This window comes from Lepidochelys kempii, chromosome 4, assembly GCF_965140285.1.
Source record: "Lepidochelys kempii isolate rLepKem1 chromosome 4, rLepKem1.hap1, whole genome shotgun sequence".
NCBI lineage: Eukaryota > Metazoa > Chordata > Testudines > Cheloniidae > Lepidochelys > Lepidochelys kempii.
The window spans coordinates 65,467,977-65,492,225 of NC_136383.1; the positions used below are offsets into that span (position 1 = coordinate 65,467,977).

General features: G+C 39.2%; 1 protein-coding gene across 2 annotated transcripts in view; it reads right to left on the reverse strand.

Annotated features, from left to right (window-relative positions):
• Positions 1-22,672, reverse strand: part of MARCHF1 (membrane associated ring-CH-type finger 1) — a 270,963-nt gene extending 248,291 nt beyond the window's left edge. For both annotated transcript variants that reach the window (XM_073341532.2, XM_078852497.1), the window contains exon 1: positions 22,592-22,672. The gene's annotated coding sequence lies outside the window, so the exon portion shown is untranslated. The remainder of the gene's footprint in view (positions 1-22,591) is intronic.
• Positions 22,673-24,249: the final 1,577 nt, after the last annotated feature.

Genomic DNA, 24,249 nt, shown 5'->3' on the forward strand with positions numbered 1-24,249 from the left:
TTGCACGGAAAAGCCTGCTCACACCCTGCTCCTCTCAGTTAAAACATCTTAGTCGGTCCAGGGGAATGGTTTACACGCAGTCCAGTCAACACATAGGAGTCGAGAGCATGCCCAGTGCAGACAGGATAGTTAGAGAATTTAGCTGCTAAACTAATAAATCTCTAATGAGCACGTGTAAATTGCCATTTTTCCACAGGCTTCCACATTGCCCAAATTTGGATATATTTTCATGGGGATGGCAAAAGCCCCTGACCTAAAGGCAACCTGCTGCCAAATTTCAAGTCCCTACTCAAAAGCATAGAGCTATGCCACTAGAGCTTCTCAAAAAAACAGTTGTACTTTTCTGTTTTATTTTGTTTTTTACATGTGGACAAAACATATTTCTGCTTACCCTTAATTTGAGAAACATTTTAGCTGACTTCCCCCCCCCCCACCACCACCCCCCGTGCAAAGAAAGAAAAAAAAGCTCAGCCTGCGGCAGACACCTACCATGGAAAATTTCAGACCAGACAAAGTTAGCAACATTATTATCAACTAAAAACTAGGTCTTTATTAATGGAACATGTTAGGTAGCCTTAACAATAGACATTGCTAACTGCACCTGTGTGTATATTTTCTGGCTTCTTTAAAAAATAGTATTTTCTCTTTTAGAGGCACTATTCACTTATGTGAAGAAACATTCTGACCTCACTATAACAGCAATAATCTTTTACAAGTAATAATAAAACTTTGCCCTTTCATCTGAGGACATCAGTATACTTCAAAAACACCAGTGAATTTAGTTTTTAAAGGTCCTCTGAGATAGAAAGAAGTTATTGTTCCCATTCTATAGATGATAAAACTGAGGTAGGGATGTTAAGAGACTTGCCCAAGGCTACACTGAAATCCCATGGCAAACTTGAGAATAATTGAACCCAGATCTCAACCCCCAATCTTGTTCTTTAACCTTATTTGTCTCCCTATACATTACATCCTCTAAAGATTTCGCACTGTGAATTGTACAGTGAAATACATAAATTAAATTACCACAGCATCCAAAACTCAAGGTCAGCAGCTAATTAATATGATAGACATATTTACCATTACCATATTGTGATATAATAGCAGGTATTATGATACTAGTAATGTGAAATAAATATACATTACTTATTTGTCCTGAATCACTTGACTCAAAGTCTGCAACCTATATCTAGAATTTAGTCAGTATTTTGAAGTTCCACTTCTAAAAAGACTAATGGGAAGTAGGATACAGATTCTATGCAAATCATTAAAAATACATAATCAGAATGAGTGAAATCTAATGAGGTGACATTTAGAAATGCTTATCAACAAGTTTCCCATTTATTTATTCCATGTACCTAGATGAAAATAAAAGTGAACCTTTTAAATACTTGATAATGAGCTTCATTCTTTCCTGTTCCATAGAATTTTACCAGCTTTATTTATTTGACATTGTTCTATTTTTAATTGTTTTCAGAGTTTGAGTCCATGCTTACAAGCTACACATTAAAAGATGAAAATCTGAACAACTGAATCCGGTTTCAGAGATTAGCTTCACATGCTCAAACTTTTCATGACAATAGATAATGGAAAGAATCCATTCTCCAGAAATGGTCCCCTTAAAGTGCCAGTCAAAACAACACTATAGACATCATTCCTTTGGCACTTATAGAAGCTAATAATGATTCTGAAATGTGCATGTCCAACATGCTGGCTGAGTAGCACCCCAACACCAGGGTTTAGTTGCATTCACTCTTCTTTGTGCTCACCATGCATCTTGAAGTCACACCTACTTCCACCCTCCAATGATCAGACAAGAAAAATACTATTTATTAGAAAAATACTAATAAAAGATAATACTATGACTCAGAGCATTGCCAGAATGGCCATTGATGTCAAGGAGGAATGGGTCCCATGAGCATTATTTTCTGCCTGGCTCCCCAGTTCTCCTGAAATGGAATTTTTCAAAAGTTTCCATTCCACAGAAAAAGTTGCATTTCTGAACTTTCATTCCAATTCAGAATGTAAAAATGCAACATTTTCCATGGAATGTAAATTCCAGTTTCTGCACAGCTTTATAGAATAGTTTTCATGCTTGGCGGAGTTAACCGCTTAACTAAAAGGCTCAATAAAGATTTTCAAATTTCAGCCTGACTTTAATCAGGCTTCTGCTTTTGCACCCACACTTTTGCCTTTGTTTGTAATTTATAGATGTGATTGAATTTTAAGTTTCTATATACCTGATTTTGCGGTGCAAAAGTGAGGGCCTGTGCTTAATCTGTGTGCCCTTTGTGTTCTTAATAGTGCAGTAAGTGGCCAACTGGTAAAGTTGTCCTAATGCACAGTACACAAAATGGTACTTAATGTGTTTACCTCTTGGCCCAGTAGTAGCCCCCATCCCATGACTTAATAGAGGTGAAAACAATGTGGGCTAGCCCTTTGGCTATTTAAGGAGCAGCAGCACTTCTAGATGTTTTTTAACATTTATATTGCTATATCGCTTAAAGACCAACTACACTTCTCTTGGATCTGCCATGCAACAAAAATCATGCTGGTGCCCTGAGATGATCTGAAACCACACTGGGATTCTGGAAGGACATCTTCAGCAAGAGGGAGGAGACTGTTCAAAAGGATATGAGCAAGGATCTTCCTGGCAGTGGAAAGGCAGCAATACCTCAATAATTCCCACACATTGACTCGTCCCCTTTCTTAAAAATTGTCACAATATTGGCATTCTTTAGGTCAGGTGGAATTTCCTCATTAACCCAAATTCTAACAAGAAATTGCTGATATTTTTGCACGAGTACTATCCCACCAGTTTTGAAGACCTCCTTGGGGATGCCATCTGGGCCTGGCGCCTTGTTGTTTCTAGTCTCAATGATGGCTCACCAGGTTCTATTACTGAATGCTGAGGAATGGACTCAATGGCGGCAGCTGAGACTTCAGATTCACAATTCAACCAGCCATTGCTTATGGCATTTACTGACCTAACAAGGCCTTTGATTCCATCAATCGTGAAGCATTATGGAAGGTGCTGTCTAGGTTCAGTTGTCCATTGAAGTTCATTCATGGTTACTTCATGATGGGATGACCGCCACCATCCTCAGTGATGGATTGAAGATGGAACCATTCACCATCCATACTGGTGTGAAGCCAAGCTGTGTTATTCCTCCAACCCTTTTTTCCATCTATCTTGCCATAATCTTGATTCTTATTCATGACTGCCCTTCTTCTGGAATTGGGATTGAGCACTGTATGGATGACCAGCTCTTCAATCTGCAACATCTTCATTCTAAAACTAAAGTCACCAAGGCTGTTCTTACCGACCTTTAGTATGCTGATGACTGTGCTATCCTTGAACACACTGAGGCTGATTTGTAATCCACCCTAGATCTCTTCTCAGGTGCCTATGATAGCCTGGGACTTTCCCTCAACGTAGAGAAAACTAAGGTGCTCCACCAGCCTGCCCCAGCAGACGTTATCCCTATTCTCCCACAAATTGTCATCAGCGGTGAACCCCTGTAAAACGTTGAACATTTCCCTTACCTTGGTATCCACCTCTCCCAGACAGCCAATCTTGATATGGAGATTGAACATAGGATCCGTTGCGCCAGTGTATCCTTCAGAAAGTTGCTCCATTGTATCTTTATTGATAGAGATCTGCGGACGGAAACTAAGATCCTGGTCAACTATGCAGTAGTCATCCCCACTCTTCTTTATGGGTGCAAGACATGTGTGACCTACTGAAACCACCTTAAGCATCTGGAGTGGTACCAGCAGCACTGCCATAGGAATATTGTATCAGATGGGAAGACTGTCACACCAATGCCAGTATTTTCTCTGCAGCTAACATCACCAGCGTTGAGGCAAAGATTATGAAACATCAACTTTGCTGGGCTGGTCATTGAGTGCGGATGACTGATACTCATCTTCCATAGCAAGTCCTCTTTTCTCAACTTAGTCATGGTAAGAGACCCCATGGGGAACAGAGGGAACACTACAAGGACAACCTGAAAGTCTGTCTTAAGAAGGGAGGCAGTTCCCCCAGGAATTGGGAAGAGTTGGCTGGCAATAGACTGCAATGGTGTCGCATCAAGCCTCGGTCCGTTTTGAAGATAATCGCCTTGCTCAAGAGGCTGAGAAATGGCAGAGGAAGAAGGAAAGGGTACAGCATCCCGGCCAGCAGTTGTGCTTTCTCCAAGCAACCACCTGTCACATATGTGGAAAAACCTGTAAAGCACAAATTGGACTCCTCAGCCATCTTATGTCTCATTAATGACTTTCCCCCTAGCAGACATCATACTTGTATAGCTGACGAAAGACCAACTAGCAGGGTCCCATTATATTAGGCATTGTATAAATATATAGTAAATGACAGCCCCTGCTCGAAGTGCTTACAATCTCAAAATCTTGGAGCCAGATTTTCAAATGAACATATTTATGCCCACGCAGCATCTGATGTATGCACATATATAACAGGGTACACACACACCATTTACAAGGGCACAAAACTGTGCTTTTAAAAACCTGATTGTTAAACAGTAGAACTCATAGCCTCAAGGGGGAACCCAAATTGAGCACGCCTCAACTGGAAGAAGGGTGGACTGATGAGGGGCCTTACCAAGTGAAAGATAAACCATCATTTACATTATTAACATATTTGGTCCCCTAAACTCCTGTTGAATTCAGTGGGCATTGAGGGTGCTCTGCACTTCACTTTTGGATTCTTGGCCCAATCTTTTAATGTTAATGGTCTGAATCCTTGAGTCTAACCCTCTTCAGCTTCACTGAGAGTTCACAGCTGGCAACAGTGACCAAATGTCACTGTTCACAAATTTCTGCAACACATATGTGGGTGAGCTCCATGCAGTGGGTCGCTTGTGGAGATACCACTGTAGGATTGAGGCCTTAGTGAGCAAGGCATAGTCATGTGCTGCCTGTTATCCTTGGAAAACTATAATTAATCAGTGGGAGATTTCTGCAACCTCTAAATACCAACAACTCAGTTCTCTACTTTATGCCAAAAATATTTACCCGTCTGTTTAAAAAAAAATGTAAAAAATTGTCATTTTTCTTTTCCTATTTTTTCCAAAGTGCCAAATTCTTCCTTAACTGCAGTGTTGAACCCAAAGTGTTCAAAAACCATGAGTCATATTCCAAAATTCATGAGATTGTATTTTAAAAAAAAATATTTTAAGCCATTTTGGATTCTTTTTATTTGCTGTTTTTTGAGCTATTAGGGTTCATATTTTCTAATTTTTTCTCCATAAGTGCTAGGGCTAGAAAGTTACTTATTTAAATAAAATAATGAAATCAAGATTGTTATGTGATCAACTGACTCCAAGAACTGAAGCTTTAAGAAAAGCACAAAATATATAAAATTATGAAATATGGCAATTGTAAATTATGACAATTGTAATCCTTAAAGTGATGCTGTAGGGTCCAACAGTCTTTCACTGTAAGGCAGCCAGTTTTGGGGGGCGGGGGGTTAAACGAGTAAAAGCGCTAGAGGTCAGTAATTCCACCTCTCTGTGACTGTAAATCTAGAACTTTGCTTCCAGGTCAACTCAGCTCGGTGAACTAGGAAGTGTTTAACTGCAGGGATTTGAGCTGCCTGTAATGCCTGCATAATGCCTTTTGTTCTCCCAGAAGATTATATCACCAATTTTTCAGTAATTTTATCTAAAAAAAATTCCCTCCTACTATATTAAGATATATGATTGCCTTTTGTAGAAGTATTACAAATTTTAGTTTAAATAGTATACATCTGATTAGCTGTACTTGGAAAAACTGAAGCATTTAGCAGAATTATTTTTTCAGAATACATTATTATGCAATACTACTGAGCATGATGTGTTTTTTCTTGCACACTCTGCTACTCTGATCCTGTAAGGAGCTGGGTGCTCCTGTGCCAGATGGAAAATGCCAAATGAGATTTGCATGTGTTCAGCACCTTGTAGGATCAGGTTCCATATAATGCTGTCCATGGAAATATAGAGTGTCCTACAGAGGATATAAGTATCAATTATGTTATAATCAGTCCTGATTCATTCGTATTTGATTTATCTGCACATTAGGTTAGTGTACCTGAATATGTACAATATATGGCAATCAGTCTTACAAAAATCCACTCTCTGCACCATTGATTTAGCAAACTGAAGTAACCAGAAAAAAAATGTTTTGCAAACTCCTCAACCCCCAGAGCAGGTGAATGAGGAGAGCTGGGGAACAGGTGGAGCTTTGATTCCATTCTTGTTCTACAGACACACAATGCACTAGCCGACACAGGTGAACTAGCACAATGGATATGGTATGGGCCAGCAGCAAATTACTACTCCCAGAGCAAGGAGATTTGGATCTCTGAGAGGTGTATCTAAGCCAGAACGCTTCCTGGAGGTACTCCTGGGGCAGGGGGAGTGCAGATTATGCATTACCCGTTGGTTGGGGCTATGCTAGAGGCAAAATCTTTCTTCACACAACACACTAAGCAATGAAACCTCTAAATTACACTGATGTTATATCTTTAGGATATCTGTCCTGCCTTGGTTGGAGTATCAAATATAGTTCCTTTGTCCAATACATGACATAGTTGTAATGAAAGAGGCAACTTGGACATTCCTTAAATCCCTGTGTCAATATAAGGATCTGAGGGTGCAGGTCCAGAACCCAGTGCTCTGGAAGATGCTGGTCTCCGACACTCCCACGCCACCAGGAAGGGAGACAAATGAAACAGCACCTCACTACTCCTGGAAGGTCAGGCCCCACAGGAAGTGCTCTCAGTTGGGGTTGCTGGTTTGTCTCACACCCACCATTTGAGCCAGTATGTGACCCAGTTGGCTGGTTTGAGCAACTGTGCAGACTCCCTGTTTCTGCTGCTTCAGATCCCATTCTTCGCTTGTCTGCTGTGATCACATCCAACCCTATTTCTGGTTCCTGCTCCACTCCCATCCAGTTCCTGCCTTGCTGCTGGCTCAGAGCCTGAGCCTTGCCTTAACTCTGGTTCATACTCTACACCTTGATCCTAAACGTCAGCTCCAATTTTGGCTCTGACTCTTGGCTCCAGCTCTCACCTGAAGTTCAACTCCTGACCCGGCTTCTGGCCTTCAGTGCTGCCCTGATCACTAGACCTGACAGACACTGCTCCAACCCTTAGACCAGACCAACTGCATTCCAGTTCCTATTTCTTGTCCAGCCAATCCAGACAAAAAAAAATTGTTTACATTTGCAGAAGATAATGCTGCCTGCTTGTTGTTTATAATGTCACCTGAAAGTGAGAATAGGCATTCGCATGGCACTGTTGTAACCGGTGTTTACATAAAGATATTTATGTGCCAAATGTGGAAAAGATTCTTATGTCCCTTGATGCTTCAACCACCATTCCATGTTGATGATAGGCTCTGCTCGATAACAATCCAAAGCAGTGCGGACCTACACATGTTCATTTTCATCATCTGAGTCAGATGCCCCCAGCAGAAGGTTGATTTTCTTTTTTGGTGGTTTGGGCTCTGTAGTTTCTGCATCAAAGTGCTGCTCTTTTAAGACTTCTTAAAAGAATGATCCATACCTCATCCCTCTCAGATTTTGGAAGGCACTTCAGATTCTTAAATCTTGGGATGAGTGCTGTAGCTATCTTTAGAAATTTCACATTGGTATCTTCTTTGCATTTGAGTCAAATTTGCAGTGAAAGTGTTCTTAAAACAAACAACATGTGCTTGGTCATCGTCTGAGACTGCTATAACATGAAATATATGGCAGAATGTGGGTACACACATTTATAATAAAAAATAATATAAAGTGAGCACTGTACACTTTGTATTCTGTGTTGTAATTGAAATAGATACATAGAAAAACATCCAAAATATTTAATAAATTTCCAGTTGGTATTGTATTGTTTAACAGTGGAATTAATCGCGATTAATTTTTTTGAGTTAATCATGTGAGTTAACTGTGATTAATCAACAGTCCTACTTTTAACTAAATAAACAAAACAGGAGTTTAAATGGTACCTTCCTAACATAGTTGTCAAACATTAGCTCAGTTCAGTTCTCAAACTGGCTAAACAGACAGAACTTAAATATGTAAGGAGACACAAACTCTGGTTCCCTCATTCAAAATGGAGAGACATGGCCCCAACTGCTAAAATCCCCCACAACTCTTTCATTGTGTGAATGCTAAGAATGAAAAGTTGTGGAGGAATTTAATATCTTGGGCTAAAATGGATTCTAGACTACCAATCTGCCCAGGCCAAATGCTTTGCAACCTCTGCACAAGTTTACGAATTCCAAAATTGGCTTTATTAACGTGACAATCCCTACTGGACATATGCAAAAGCAGCAACAATTAAAGCATAACAAGCCAGTCTGATTGAAGAGCAAAAACCAACCAAATCACAATGTGAAATTCACTTTGGGATGGTGTTGGGAATCCTGCCTGATCTCAAACAGCAAATAACTGAGCACAAAACACACTAAAAAAATTGACAAAACAAACATAATCGACAAGCAACTACCAACCCAATCACAGTGAGCACAATAGATCAAGAGGCACCAAACAATGACTGGATATACCCAGGAGAAGGATTTAAAAAAGGCCTCTGGGTAGTCACAAAATAATGAACTCCCTTGCTATTGCAAATGGCCAACCACAACTCAACATGGGTGTGATGGTCAAGTGTTCGTCCCATCCTCTAACCCAACTCCATATGAAGCACCTAACACCAAAAAAAGAGGATGAAGGTCTCCTCACCCCCTTCAAAGCTTCAAGAAGGTGTCCTGCCAGCTCAGGTCAAAGCACCATCTTAGTGAGTGGAGTAGGCTTTTACTTGCAACTATTCTAACGACTCCAACCAGTTTGCATTACTGTTCTATGAGCATCTGCAATAAAAATTGAAGTCTAAACCTTTTAGGCCATGTTTTCAAATGTGGTCACTTACTCTGTTACAACAGATTTTGAATGCCCAGGTACAGTGGGCTCCCTCAAATGTTTCTTCCATTTTAAAAATTTCTAATGGTTTAAGAGATATTCCCTATTCCTCAAATGAGAAGTAACATTGGAACCCGTACTGTCTTTCAAAACAGAATTTTTTTTAAGTGCGACCACTGTATTGTAGACATAAATACAACTTTTAAGAAAATAAAAGAAGAAAATAGAAACTGAGGCCCACATTCCCACTATTACAGTGGGAAAATAAATGATTTTAAAAAGGAAAAATATCAGAGAATACTGTGCAAAACTACCAATTTTCCACTTTGTTAATGTAAAAATGAAAGTTTCTGCCAGTTTGTGAGAATTCACTAATTTGGTCAAGGGTGAAAGGTGACCATTTCCTCTAGTGTACTGTATTCATAGTGTGACAGGGTTGGGCCAGATGGCTACAGGAGAGTGACAGAAGGCAGATATATTAGCCCCAAGTTAAGCAGGTCCCTTTTCCCTGGATAAGGTAACAGGGAAGGTTCCACAACAATCAGGAACTTACTGGAAACAATTAAGGCAGACAGGATGATTGGAACACCTGCAGCCAATCAAGAAGCTGCTAGAATCAATTAAGACAGGCTAATCAGGGCACCTGGGTTTAAAAAGGAGCTCACTTCAGTTTGTGTGCGGAGCTGGGAGCAAGAGGCGCAAGAAGCTGAGAGTGAGAAGGCATACTACTGGAAGACTGAGAAGTACAAGCATTATCAGACATCAGGAGAAAGGTCCTGTGGTGAGAATAAAGAAGGTGTTGGGCAGAGGCCATGAAGAAGTAGCCCAGGGAGTTGTAGCTGTCACGCAGCTGGTACAGGAGCCATTGTAGACAGCTGCAATCCACAGGGCCCTGGGCTGGACCCGGAGTAGAGGGCAGGCCCAGGTTCCCCCCATCCCTCCATGCCCCCAACTCCCTACTTGATACTGGAGGAGTTGAACTGGACTGTTGGTTCTACCAGAGGGGAAGGTCTCTGACCTGTTCCCCAATCCACTAGGTGGATCAGCAGAGACTGTGGATATTATTGTTCTTCCTTTTCCCCAGGTTGGCCAGTGACGAGGCTAACTGAGTGAACAGCAGATTTGAGCCACAAAAGTGGCCAAACTGAGGACTGCCGTGAACCTCTGAGGCAAGCAAATCCGCCAATAAGCGCAGTACCCACCAAGGCAGAGGAGGAACTTTGTCACAATAGCAAAAGGGACAAAATTCTGTTCTGGCAGGAAGTCAGGTTTTCATGCAGTAGTCTCAGGCAAAACATTGCTATTATCGCTGAAAAATGGCAGTTTGTCTCTCTCGCTCTCTTTCCTTTTCCTCCCCACCTCATCCTCCACTGCCCCTCTACCTCCTTACACTGTCTTCCATGAGAAACAAAGAAACGATGATATCTTTGAGATGAAAGCACAAAATATTTAGCTTTTGACAAAAATTGCAAAAATACTTGAAATGTTAAATAGAAAGTATGAAATGTGCCAACAGATATTTTTCAAATACCATTTTTCAAATTGTACAGATAAGAATAGACTAGGGATAGAGGAAGCAGAGGCTGACTGATAAACCTTGATTGCTGTCCAACGTGCTGAAATTATTCATACAGTAGTAAATGTTTGTGTGTAGAATTTGTCAGGTTTACAATAAATGGAGCCTCATAAAAGAGCAGGAAAAAAACCCAAACCACCTCTAAATGATAGGAAGCTGCATGTCATATTGGTAGCTTCCACTGAGAAGAAGGTGAATATACCACACTTCTGTGCTTAAACCATTGCATCGGAAAAAGATAATGCATTAGATATAGAGACAATTTTTTCAGTGCCAGGCTCAGTGGATTATTCCCACCCATTATTACTAACAGATGTTGCAGTTCTAAGCTGCAGTATACAGAAGTGAAAGTTTACTCCAGAGATTTCTTCTGCTCTAAGAATAAGTATCCCAGATGAACTCCACTCAAGGAGGAATTGTAAATTACCTGTAAAAAACACTAAACTGCCCTTAGGCAAAAGGTTTAGAGCCTGATTGAGCACTGATTCAGACCTGATTTCTACAGTGGAGAGGGTAAAACCCAAAACAACAAAACAAAAATGCGCGACTTTTCCTTCCATTTACATACAGTAAGGTGAGTAATGAAATGCAATCAATTAATAGTTTGCCTTTCAAATTTTTTGGTTACATATATTTTTCTATAATTCGTAAAATGTTACTCTTTAGGACTTTCAATTAATCGCAGTTAACTCATGCGATAACTCAAAATTAATCGCAGTTAATCACAGTTTTAATCAAACTGTTAAACAGCAAGATATCAATTCAAATTTATTTAATATTTTTTGATATTTTTCTATATTTTAAAATATATTGATTTCAATTACAGCACAGAACACAAAGTGCACATTGCTGACTTTATTATCTTTTATTACAAATATTTGCACTATAAAAATGATAAACAAAAATAGGTTTCAGAGTAACAGCCGTGTTAGTCTGTATTTGCAAAAAGAAAAGGAGTACTTGTGGCACCTTAGAGACTAACCCATTTATTTGAGCATAAGCTTTCGTGAGCTACAGCTCACTTCATCGGATGCATCGAAAGCTTATGCTCAAATAAATGGGTTAGTCTCTAAGGTGCCACAAGTAAACAAAAAATAGGTTTTTTTTCAATTCACAACTGCAAATACTGTAGTGTGATCTCTATCGTGAGAGTGCAACTTACAAATGTAGATTTTTTTGTTACATAACTGAACTCAGTCACAAACCAACGTAAAAGTTGAGAGCCTACAAGTCCACTTGGTCCTACTTTTTGTTCAGTCAATCGCTAAGAGAAACAAATTTGTTTACATTTATAGGAAATAATGCTTCCCACTTCTTATTTACAATGTTTACCTGAGAGTGGGGCATTCATATGGCACTTTTGTAGCTGGCATTGCAAGGTATTTACATGCCAGATATGCTGAATATTTGTATGCCCCTTCATGCTTTGGCCACCATTCCAGAGGACATGCTTTCATGCGGATGATGCTTGTTAAAAAAATAATGCATTAATTACTTGGGGGAGAATTATATGTCTCCTACTCTGTTTTATCCACATTCTGCCATATATTTCATTTTATAGTAGTCTCAGATGATGACCCAGCACATGTTGTTCATTTTAAGAACGCTTTCACTGCAAATTTGACAAAACACAAAGAAGATACCAATGTGAGATTTCTAAAGACAGCAACGGCCCTTGACCCAAGCTTTATGAATCTGAAGTGCCTTCCAAAATCTGAGACGGACAAGGTGCTTTCAAAAGTCTTAAAAGAGCAACACTCTGATGCAGAAACTACAGAACCCGAACTACCAAAAAAGAGAATCAACCTTCTGCTGGTGGCATCTGACTCAGATGATGAAAATGAACATACCGCTGTCTGCACTGCTTTGGATCGAACCCATCATCAGCATGGATGCATATCCTCTGGAATGGTGGTTGAAGCATGAAGGGACATACGAATCTTTACTGCATCTGGCACATAAATATCTTGCGACGCCAGCTACAACAGTGCCATGCAAACACCTGTTTTCACTTTCAGGTGACATTGTAAACAGGAAGAGGACAGCATTATCTCCTGCAAATGTAAACAAATTTGTTTGTCTAAATGATTGGCTGAACAGGTTGAAGGACTGAGTGACTTGTAGGCTCTGAAGTTTTACATTGTTTTGTTTCTGAATGCAGTTTTTTGGTACATAATTCTAGGTTTGTAAGTTCAACTTTCATGATAAAGAGATTGCACTACAGTACTTGTATTAGGTGAATAGAAAAATACTATTTCTTTTGTTTTTTTACAGTGCAAATATTTATAATAAAAAATAAATATAAAGTGAGCACTGTGCTCTTTGTATTCTGTGTTATAATTGAAATCAATATATTTGAAAATGTGGAAAACATCCAAAAATATTTAAATAAATGGTATTCTCCGATTGTTTAACAGTGCGATTAATCACAATTAATTTTTTTAAAGCGCTTGACAGCCCTACTTTTTTATTACATTATAATTATCAATTTTTTTAGTGCTGACAATGTGCTCATTGCTATATAATACACAAAATAAAGTCAGCACTTGCCTGAAATATCTTACAGTCTAGGAGATAGACACACAGGAAGAAGAAGGGACACTGTGGAAGATGCAGAAGTGAGGATCACAAAGTATGTTTTATGGGGTTGTGGGTATTTAATAACTATTTATAAATGTAAACCGTTGGGGACTCTCAGAAGTGGATATTTAATTAATTGTATGGTTGAAATTAGCCACTTGGTCAGTGCTGAAACAGTTGCCTTTAACCAGAACTGCATTTTTGGCCTTACTAAACTTTCAGCTGACAGAGGCAGTTGCTTCCTGGTAAGAGCTCCAGATCAGAGACCAATCTCAAAGTGAATCTTAGAATGCAGGGTCTGATGCTGACTAAATACTGTGCTCAGTAGCCAATACAACAAAGAGAAGGCTATGCCTAACTTGTTCTAGAAACAAAACAAAACACAAGCACAGAGAATGGGGATAGAGGAAAGGGAAGGAAGGACTGACCAGAGTAGAAGCCCCCAGAAATAACCTTACCTGGGAGCCCTTAAAGGGCCCCTTTTACTCTCGTTTCTCTGGAATATTCTTGTGTTCTAGCTGCACTTTTCCACCCTCAAAAAATATGAGGTGTACTAGGTTTGAAACTGCACTTCAGGAATCCCCTATATAGTTGGTACATCATTCAACACTGAAGAGATTTTTAAAAACATATACGTAATTGCTATATATAATTTCCCACTTCTAGTGGGGAAGTTTCAATGTATGCAATTAAATAATAGAAAAGCCTTAAAAGTAATAATCTTGCGAAAGTCATGAAAAACACCTCACCATTTCTGTAGCAAAGGTGCAAAGCACAAACACATGGATTCAAACCTCCCAGTTTGTTCCCAAAGCTGGAGTTATTGTTTCCATAACAAAGCTGTTTATAATGGGGAAAGAATTGTGGGTAGCATGGAGAGCACATTACCAGCCTTCCAATTTCCAGATCAAAACAATCAAAACAGCTCCACTGAAGAGCCAGATTTACTCACCAGAACAGTGATTGGGGTAGACCTCAACTATGCCCTTGCCTAGAACTTTAGGCCATAATCAGGCACCTCTCTGAAACACAAGTGAATGAAAGAGCACCATCCAATATAAACAAAAACAAATGTATTAGCTAATGAGGGGAAAAAGCTTCCACCATTTATCAGCAAAGCAAATATTTGTTGTGCATATTTGGACAAGCAAACTTTTCCTTTTATTGTTCTTCTTACCATTGACCAATTTATATTGTTATTCCAGCAAAGCACCAAAATACACTATATCTCAAACTAAGCAGGAAAATACCATTTGATCTTAAAACTATTTAAAATCTCAGACAAATGTTGAATTGAAATCTAAATGAAAGTAAATCCAAAGTAAGGCGTTCTTCATACATTTTTAAACTTAGACTGAACAACCCACTTCAAGTGAATGCTACTGGGAGTTCCAGAGCCATCAGGAATTACAGACTTTCTCCACAAGGCTTGCAGGCAAACTTTAGAAGCAGCAAGAAATACGCCTCATCAGATTTTAAGCACTGACTATGAATGTAGAGAAAGAAGGCAGCTAGTGAGATATGGGCTCTAAAGTTTCAACTGTTTATCAGTGAGAAATGCAATTTTAAAAATCAATACTCTTATTTGGCACACCCCCAATACATGATGACTCAAATGGGTGAAAAGTGCTGCTATCCCCTCCTTCTCCTAAGGAGCCTGACCGTCATACTCGGTAGCCACTGGCACTTATGTAGTCTTATCAGGCAAAGCAGCCAGTGAGGAATGGTGATAGTTCTAGAGGAAGCTAATAAAGGCACAGCAAGCAATCTCCTATTTCCTTACTGCTAACCGAAGAACTATTTGCCATTCAAAGGAATATCGAGCAGCAACAAGGAGTCAAAAATGGTTAGAACAAAAGAACTAAGTTTTCTTTTTTCAGTTTCATGAAATTTGCTGACATCCAGGCCCACCATAACTGACCAACACAATACTAATACCAAAACTGCAGGACACGAATCAGAAGGTTTAAATAAGGATTTACCTTTACAAAGCACCTTACATCTAGAAGAATCCTAAGTACTTCACAAACTGACTTACAAAATATACTTACTTTAATTACAAGAAGTGACTGTAACTTAGCTACATAAAACTACATACAAATTTGGTCAGGAAATGGAGAATAGCTTATAATTGCAGCTACAGGTGGAATTCAATGTAACAAGGTAATTGTTGAAATTGGAATGTGTCCAAGAAAATTGGGCTAACTCCCCAACTCTTGTGAGAAGTGCCATAGGACAACAATAGATGTCAGAGATTTGGTTTTATGTCTTATCCAAAAGATGGCACCTCCAGCAGTACAGTATGCTCTATACCAGGCTGGAGCATTTGCTCACCACAGACTAAAAAGAAACAGCGTTGCCTAGAGTTGCCAACACCATTTTCTGCAACCCTAGTTAGTATGTCTGAGTACTTTGCTCTATCCTCTCAGATAAAAATAATCATCTTCGAGCGTTTGTGATTTTGTAACCCTCGACCAGCTGGTCTACAAGGATAATAAAAACTCCAACACTTCTGGTAACTAATTTGTATGAGTTAGCAGGCAATAAATGTAGAATGGCAACAAGGCTGCCTGTTAAATTACACAGATGCCAACACTGGGAACAGAATTTAAGAACTTAAGCAACACAAGTATCTGCCACCTAAGCTGAAGAATAATTTCATTAATTGTCAGTAGTATTAGGGCTTTGGTATCCTTGCCCACATGCTAAAAGGTGACAAGCATCAACAATTTAGCAGGCCTGATTCCATCCAGCAGAGAGGACGACCATGGTACTCTGATATTACCTCATTTTTATTAGTACCTGATTAATTGCATCCGCAATTTTCAATAACCTAATTTAGGCATATCAGAAGCTGCTCTGATTTTTCCCCTTTAGTAATCATTAAAATAGTTGTTACACTTAATTACATAAGTAAAACCATGTACCTCTTTATCTTAAAAATTACATTTAAACATAATTTATTCTAATTTTGCAACTGACAGACAACATATATATTTGTGATTTTTACTACTGTACTTGTTTTCATTAATACTGAAAATGTGACAGGTTTTGAGTACCAAATAGTTCTGTATGTAGTTCCCAATTAACAGTGAAAATACAGTACAGATGTACATGAACAAATCATTTTCTTTAGAATGCAGCTAAATATATGCTACTTACCAAATATTATCATTGTATTTTTAAAAGGAATCTCCCTTTTTATTTGAGTAACTGTAGCTTATGTAAAGGGAATCCACTTTATGTGCAGAAAGAACATTCAGCTACCAGCATCCTCTTCACAAAGCTTGTCAATAACTTCTAAGCTATTTGTGAGCTTTAAGGTAAATGTTAGCAGTTACTTTAGCCTGGCATTTCAAATAAGTGTTAGCAATTACTCTAGGTTGGCATTTGCTATCACCATTCGATGTCAGCTTGATTTCTCACTTGAACAGAGGAGATCTGTTTAGAAAAATAGTATATGCTCTTTACACTAAATTGATGCAAAACATTTCATTGACAGACTTATTAGAATGCAATTCTCTTTTAAAATACAGATACAGACTTTATAAAAAACATAACATGCTCAAATTCAAATATCATACTGTCTCAGGCTCCCTGTTAGCCAAATTCTGCCCCCGCTAACATGCCAGAGCTAAAAAGCTGCAGATCTGTCACCATTCTGATGTATATGAGATTATATGGCATGGGAGAGAAGCATTGATGGGACACAAATGGAGACTCAGCATCCCCTTTGCACCACAGAATAACGTGCTGGTATATTCCATGATAAACCATGGAAGAGAGATGGCACTTATACAGATGGATGCACATGTTCCTACAGACCATGGGTTGTCATCACAGATGCAGAGCAGCTATACTGACTGGTGTTCCATACCCTGTTGTCAAATTGGTGCGAAGGAAGGGAAGTTTCTTCTTCCCCCACCACTAACCTCTTTACAGCAGTGGGTCTCAAACTTTTTTACTGGTGACCCCTTTCACATAGCAAGCCTCCAAGGGCGATCCCCCTAATAAATTAAACACACTTTTAGATATATTTAACACCATTATAAATGCTGGAGGCAAGCGGGGTTTGGGGTGGAGGCTGACAGCTCACGACCCCTCATGTAATGACCTTGCGACCCCCTGAGGGGTCCCGACCCCCAGTTTGAGAACCCCTGCTCTACAGGAATTCCATGAAAAGCTTTGTCCAGGGGACTAGTTTTTGTCCTGTAGCTCTGCCTGGGTAGCATAGTCTACAGGAATATTAATTTGTAGCAGTCTTAAGTATAAAGTTAACATTTACCAGTAAGCTACCAATGGTATTTCTTCTTTGCAAAGAATGGAAAATAACCATGGAAGCTCTAATGACGTGGTATAGCAATTGCTTGTAAATGTTAACTGTTTAATGATAGCTACTATACCATTCTTCAGGATCTTTTGTTTATTAATCATCATGCTAAACAATATATTTTAAAACAATGCTTCACTTTTAAAGTAATTTATTGCAAACATTTTACAGCAATGGCATAATTTAACTCGCAAGTTACTTTGCGGTAGATCACAAGATTGACTGACTGATGTCTATCATTTTCTTACTGTACGTATCAAGGTTATCTTTTCATATGCGGTTACTCAGAAATAAGCTCATGTTATTTTTGATGTATGCTGATGGGCAGTCATTATGTTAATCATTTTAATGTTATATGTCCTGCAATATTCTATTTCCAGAAAATATTAGCTGAGTCACAAATGTAGAAGATAGGTACAAAATGTATCAATGCCAGGGAAAAAATTTGGTTTGGTTGTGTTTACCATTTTTTCTGGTCATATCATGCTACTTATCGTTATCCTTTATAATCACAATTCATACATTCACCCAGTAAAGAAAAAGAGGGAGAGTTTGTTTCCCACAGTAGCAGCAGTAGCTTGCTATTCTCTGTAAGCTCTATATTGGTGTTGCATATTGTGTCAGATAAGCTTCATTTACTTGCTTTGGCTAAACTACTCTAACACATACAAATGACATTTTCAAGCTCTTTTTTCCTCCCTGGGGGCAATCCATGCCTGTGCAAAGTCAGGCACAGATGGAGACTCCTTATGGGTAACCCTAAGCGTCGGCTCCCGGTTAGTCAAAAGAATTTATCATAAGGGAATGTAAGCATCTCTTGCTCATCTACCCTGGGTTTTTGGAGACACATCCATAGCACTTCTTTAACCTGGCATCACAGGAAAGGAAGCCCAACAGCTCTCCAGCACAGCTACACAAGTACTATCATTAGGAGGTCTATTCTGCCCATCTCAACTCATTGATGCCTAGATTTTCAAAAGTTTTGACAAGTTTACAGTGCTCAACATCAGATAGCGGGGCCCTGATTTTTAGGAGTGTTGTGGAGTCACAGCTTCAATTGATTTTAACAGTTCAGTTGGGACAAACACACACAGAGGCCTAAAACATAACTGGACTCCTCTGAAAACGTAGGCTTTAGTGTTTTCCCATTCGCATGTGGGATGCTGCACATACAAGTTAGGCATACCTAGGGGTTTTTGTTTACTTAGAGTTTTGGGCGGGGTTGAAATGAGTGCCCAGAAATTTTATATTCTGTATATAAATCAGAATTCTAATATAACTATAGGTCTCTCAGGGCCTAAAATATATAGTAGCAAATTCATCTGTCTTGCAATTTCCCTGAAGCCAATGGAATTACATCCAGAAAGAATTTGGCTTGTTCTCATACACAGGCGTAAAGGCAAAATATTTATTTGCACTCCAGCTTTTCAGAAAAATGTACATTGCAAAAAATCAGTGTAACCATAGAATATAAAAAACACACTTACAAGTTTTACAAGGGCTGTCTACAACCACCAATTCATTCCTCATTATTTGCAAGTACCCTTTTTTACACAGTGTTGGTGGAGGAATAGATTGAGAAGGAGGACATGTAAAACTTGCTCAACTAAACCTTTTGGGCCAGAGCCTGTCCTGCATTCCTGAATGCAAAGCTGCCCTAAAGCTAGTGGAAGATTCTCCTTGCCTTGAGGAGATGTAGTACACAGCTATTGTAGTAGTGCCGGTAAAACCCACCTCTCCATGCCACAAGCACATGGGATTGGCTGTGGAAAAGAGGGTGTGATTGTGTCCCCCCCATTCCCTGAAAATCCCTGGCTGTCTGAATAGTCCCTTGAGGAGCCTTCAGGCTACGATAAATTGCTTCTCAGAACAATACCAGTGTCCCGTGGTCTCAGGATTAGGATGGTAGTGCAAAAGTGGCCCAAAGCCACTTTTGTCCTCCACTTTTCTCCTGAACTGCACAGTGTGCACGAAGAATGGACCTGGCTCTTTATTATTTACATTTTACGTAGAACCCTACTGCTAACCATGACTTCAACAATACACAGTGAGACAAGCTAACCAGAAAATGTGTTATGTGGCTAAAAAAAAGTTGAGCATCTTTGAATTGCACCCACACTTTTACTCCCACAAAGAAATTGCACATCACACTCTCAAGAGGCAGACCACATTGCAAACATATCCTCATATGTGTATGCTGTGTTGGTGCTCCCAATATTGCGAGAATATTCATGTGGTTGAGGGCTCTAAGTAACCCTGCACTTAATGATATTATTGAGAATGTCTCAGTATCAGCCAACCACCTGTCTTAAAAGTGAAAAATCCTTTACTGAAATAAAACATTCGGTGGAAGTGCTCCCAGGAGAGACTAGAAACATGCAGCACTAGGTCTTGAACTTTGTATAGTTCTGAGGTCCTTCTGTTGGCTTAACCAGTATACAGCTGCCCTTCACACTATTACACACTGTGAGGCTTCTCTCACTGCAGCCAGCCACGTGAATAGACAGGAACTGAAAGGTTCCGCCATCATCTCTAATGCAGCAATTGGGAAACCCAAGGGAATTCCCTACCAACCACTTGTTAGACCACCTTTTATGCACACATAGTAGCCAGGGATTATAGAGCATCTTTCGGACTCTACTCAGGGAATAAGAGGGCGCATTTCCCTGTTCTACTAAACTAGCCTTCTGGTTCTACCCCCAAGAAGATCTTTCTGATGGTTAGAGGACAGTGGCTTTCAAAGACACTTTCCCAACAAATAAAAAACACAACCTGCTGGTGGAAAAGGAGGGGAAGCAGCTACTCAGAGGCTCCTAAAAACCCAGAGGAAGGATAGAGGGTATCAATATACCTCTTGAGCCTAGCAGTAGGGGAAGGCTGCTACTGGAGACAAAAATAAGATGTGGATTGGGATGGGATTGAGGAAGGTTTCTAGGTGAGAGTGGGAGAGAACAGAGGATAGAGAGAGAGAGAGAGAACAGCTGGCAGGACAAAAGACCTTTTCTGTGAACCCAAATATTAGCCCACTTCAGCACAATGCTGGTGAACCTTATCAGATACCCACAAACACAGAAGAATCAAAACCAAGCATACATTTCAGATATGCTTAGGGTTTTATCTGAACAGTTTCAATTGCCCTGTTCAACGGCCTTCAGCTCTGGAAAGACATCCCTACCACATGATCTAAAGGAGAATCTCCACTAGCAGTTAGTAGTGTTAGGTCTTTTATCCTGCATAAATTGTGGCCACGGGACAGAGGGAGGACCATATAGTTGAGCAGATCAGACATGCTGTCCAGCAGAGGGCAGTTTTGAATATGCATTTTAACCAATACTCTGTAAGAGGCACAATTTTTTGTAAAAAAAAAAAAAAAGTAAAAACTAATTAAACTTTCATGAACCTAATAAATTCTGCAAACTAGTGTGCTCTTCCCAATTACACATCTGTATGAAAACCAGCAAACATTTGTACTCAGAGGCATCTGATTCTTTCCAAAATGATTTGATTCAGCCCATCACCGGACAAAAATCACCCACAGTGGAGCACAAGACAATTCTACTGATTTTAATTAACTCTGTGTGGACGTTAAACAAATGTGTTACTCTGTCAAAAATAATTTAAATAAAAAATTAAAGAAAGTTAATTTATTCTATGTATCATTTTACATGTTAGATTTTCATATATGAAATCTTAATTTGAACACCTTCCACTTCAATCTTTATCACTATTATGGAAAAAATTAAAATGTGTTCCAAGCACAGAAAACGCTAGGCATTATCAAGTTTGATAAACACTGATTAGCACAGTGCATTTGGAAAAAGATACTTTTTTTCACTTCTAGGGGAAAGACATTGTCAAGGATATTCTTCACTGAAATTTAAAATCAGAAAACAACGACTGCTACATTTGTCTTAAGCCAATTACCAGACCAAAAGAGTTTCTCAGTCTAAAATCAGTCAAAAATTAACCAGTATTTTCCACCATCACACACAACCCTGGAAACATCAGTCATCTGTTAGTCTCTAAAATTATTTATTGAGAACAAAGTCATACAAATGATTAAAAAAGGGAGGTTGTAAATACCACTTCTCTTTGGAAATTCAGTGAACTTTATTACTTTTCTCCCAGTTCATCATTAAAATATTCTCATTTGTTTTCTCCACACCCACACTTGTTTTCCAGATAGAAAGGTTAATATCCAGAACAGAAAAAATGTTTGTTAAAGATTAATTGGGAATATATACCAAGCAAAAAATTGTTTAAGGGGGCTGGGCAGCTTTAGCTGCTACAGTATTTATTTTTCATATCGTCTCAGCCTCGCTGTTTTGTAAGGTGTCACCTACTCCTGATAGGTATTTTAAGCTAGAATCTCTGCCGCCCACACACAAAACACTTTTCAAAACTTAGAAACAATTGTGGAGATATTTACATTTTATTTACATTTACATTTTTACTTTTTCATTATATTATGATCCAAGAATATTCTCTTAAATAGGCGAAACCTGATTATTAATACTGGTGGAATAATATTTGTTGCTTTTTAATCATCTTTTTCATGAAAGGCAGGGGACAATGGATGAAAAACAAAACAAACGGATGCATTTTAAATGAAAATGTAGACTAATTTGTAGGCTATAGAATATGTGCCTATATTTAACACAAGGAGTACATGCATATTAGTGAAACAGACGTTAACGTTAACATAATAAATGTTTTCCCTTAAAGAGGACTCTTTCTAGGCTATTTCTTCTCCCCTCCCCCCCCAAGAACTAGGAACAAGAAACTAAAATGTTCAAACTGCCTTGACATCTGAAAATCTGCACATGTATATGGAATAATATCCATTGTCTTTCAATGCTAGTGGGCTACATACCTCATAAAAGAGTTAAACATTTAAATATTTAAATGAATCGTAACAAAAACCATGCTATTGGCACTGCAATTTGCAACCTCCTCTTTCAGCAATAAGAAATATTTTAATCCCCCCCCCCCAATTCAGAGATGCATTTTAGTATATTGTTATTAGTTTTATAGGAATTCAATTTCGGTCTACTAAAGCATGCTGTGATCATGTGTAGTGCTGGTCCAAAGCTACAGCACAGTACATCCTGTTGAGCAGACAGAAATGCTAGCTACTGTGGATTGGCTTTTCCTATTGTATCAAATCAAAACCTTCCTCTTACCTCGACTTCCTTGCTCTTCTCTTTGTTTCTGCCCATTGAACTTCTCCCATTGCTGGCGGTCTCCCGCGCTGGGATTACAGAAATCTGTTGGAGGGGCATTTTGACAGTGCTGCAGGTTGCCAATACCTGATTGGATGCCTTATATCTTCACTCCCCCTGAGTAGCCCACCTGTATAATTGTTCATATCCTGGCTTTGCCAAGCTCAGTTTCTAAATAAAAAGGGGAAAATAGTATTTGAGACACTGTAGCACAAGCCAGTCTTCCATCAAAAAAGTAAAGCAAACCACATTTGGGAAAGAAAAAAAACTGCACAACATAATAATCCAGAGAGTTTTGCATTCTCAGACAGACGAGTTACTGTGAGTAATAACTACTCTACCTTGTCACTGGTGCACCCCTTTCTCCCCCCTAGAGCATTGTGGGAGACCATTCAATTTCTGTGCTTCCTAATAACTGTCATGGAAACCAAGGAAACCTAGGTCTCACAGGCCCTTATTAGCAACTGCTTCCCTTTAATGGCACAGACTCCCACATTTGCAGCGGCTGCCACTTCTGCTTTTGTTTCCTGGCTGATTCCACAGGAGTCCACTAAGCACCCAGAAACACTGCATCGAGCTGACTAGGTAAATAGGCATAAGTCTGAAAGGCTTAGTGTCCTATTTTGGAGCCAAATCTCCTCCTTGAAAAGCACGGACAGCTTGCTGTGTCCTTCGTGCGTCCACAATAATCTGTTTAGGTCAAAGGATCTGCCTCGAAGTGAAGCGCAGCAGTGAGCGAATGAGGTGCAAAAAGGAAGACCAGACCGGGAGCAATTGCAAATGTGCCTTTCAGTGGTTGGTAGTAAGAAGTTAACCCTTTCCCATACCTTTCTTTCTCTGAGACAGCACCAGAAGCAAGCTCAGCAGGATAAGTCACAGGCACAGAGCAGAGCACACAAGGCAGTTTTACACTTACACATGCATTCTAAAAGGTCATTTGCATGAATGTATTACACCCAAGAGCTGCTGCTCCTCTCAGGTTCCAGAAACAAAACCAAGGGGACGGTTTCTTCTCCCCACTTTAAACTACAAAACAATAGAAGCAGTCCCCAAGTGTCACATTGCACAAAAGGGTATGGAAATTAAAGCTGTTTTAGAAATTTCTCCCTCCTAAGAGTGCTTTGTTTGATATATCTATTTCTAAAAACATTTTTTAAACTTCTGAAGGTATAAGAAACAACTAGCCCAGAACAGAGCAAATCATATTCTAAGCAGTGTTTTGATAACATAGTTATGGATGCAATAAAGAAAAATCTAGACAGAGCAAGGACCACCGTCTTTTATGGGCAACTTACACATTAAGTAATATGTGAACAGGCTGTACCACACCTGTTTCAAGATATCCTCAAACAGGTAGTTGAGTTTTTACTTATATCAATAAGGCAGCTTATGTACATATATTGGATCACATTATTTATTATTTTGTGAAGAGATTCTCTTAACACCTTTTTCTTTACTGTGTCAACTACTATCTCTCACTTTACTGGATTAAAATAGACTACTTGAAAGAACCCAAAAATAAAAAAGTTAAGGCCTGGTTTACCATTGCATTACTCCAGTTGTGCACCAGTGATTTCAGTGGAGTTACACTTGCAGAAAACTGGAATAATGTGAAGGTG